Genomic DNA, 1,412 nt, shown 5'->3' on the forward strand with positions numbered 1-1,412 from the left:
GCTTATTTCGACAAAAACACGCAAAGTTCACATTTTAAGTTAAAATTTAATTGAATTAATCAAAATACTCGAGACACATAAAATATATTCGAAATTCTATCCAGTCGGTACACCTCCCAGACTTTACACCCCTAGTCTAAGCCTGGACTTTACACCTCTAACTTATGAATCGCTGATTGGATTTGTCATGTAAGATGAAACTGATGAGACTTATGGTTGCTCAAATTATTTTATGGAGCAGCCACCATCGTGTGTGCCATTAATACCACCTTGTGTGCCATTAACATTACAAGTCCAATCAGTGAATAGAAGTTATTTATTTGTAGGTGTGATCATGTCCACTAACCACAGTATATCCATTTAAGTAATATAAAACCTGTAAATAAAACATTACATTTAATACGGTTTAGGACAACAACAATAACAGACGTATTAACTGTGAACAATTGGAAATAATGAGAAGTTAATTACAAATTAATTACTTATGGCATTACTTTTGTATAAATCCAACACCCGCTATCGCTGCAATTCATTTTATGCGTGTCTGAAATTTATTCTTTGGTGGTTTTTATCCTGACACCGTTTTTACTTCTGTTTGGTTTTTTCGGCGTAAGCTGCATAAGCCAGCTTTTCACCCTGACTTGACCTTTGTAAGTGTCCAATAAAATTCAAATAAAATTTCCCGCGGCTAGGTACGAATGAATACACTTCATTTATTCCATTGGCTGATTTGAATATACCACCAGAACATTGGAAACATATCCGCGTCTTTGTACCACAATGTTTTACTGTATGAAACAATTTTATCTCTAATGAAAAGGCTTAATAGATAGAACAGTTTTACACTCAATTCTCGACATCAATACAGTTTGTGCGTACACCTTTTATTTTCAGAGTATTACCAGCGCAAAAGCGTTTATACTGCAAAGGCTATGTTCTCATATTTAGTACTTACTTCCATATTCCTGTCAACATGTTAACATGTAAAAGTATAAAGAGCAGTGGAAGCGAGGCCTCACTTTAAAGAATTGCATTTCAACCCGCGAGGTTTCGGGTCAAGTCGCGGACATTCAGAGTTTATATACAGGTCATCACCGGAGTTCGCGGTCAGTAAAATAATCGTTATATAATAAAGACGCTATCCGTGAACTAGGTTACCTGGAATTTTCTTTAGACCAGAAATATGTTAAAAGAAGATATTCAGCAATATAATTATGGTATGTCAATAATAGATTCTTAATGTGTTTTTAACAATACAATGATAAATATTATTTTTAATAAATTTAACAATAATTATTCCACCATATTGCCTAATGTACTAAAGTGATATTATGAGCATGTAACAGTTTATAGGTGTCTATCGCAACCGTTGATTATTTTTGATGTTTCTACTTCATATACACTTATAGTAA

The sequence above is a fragment of the Dreissena polymorpha genome, chromosome 3 (assembly GCF_020536995.1).
Source record: "Dreissena polymorpha isolate Duluth1 chromosome 3, UMN_Dpol_1.0, whole genome shotgun sequence".
NCBI lineage: Eukaryota > Metazoa > Mollusca > Bivalvia > Myida > Dreissenidae > Dreissena > Dreissena polymorpha.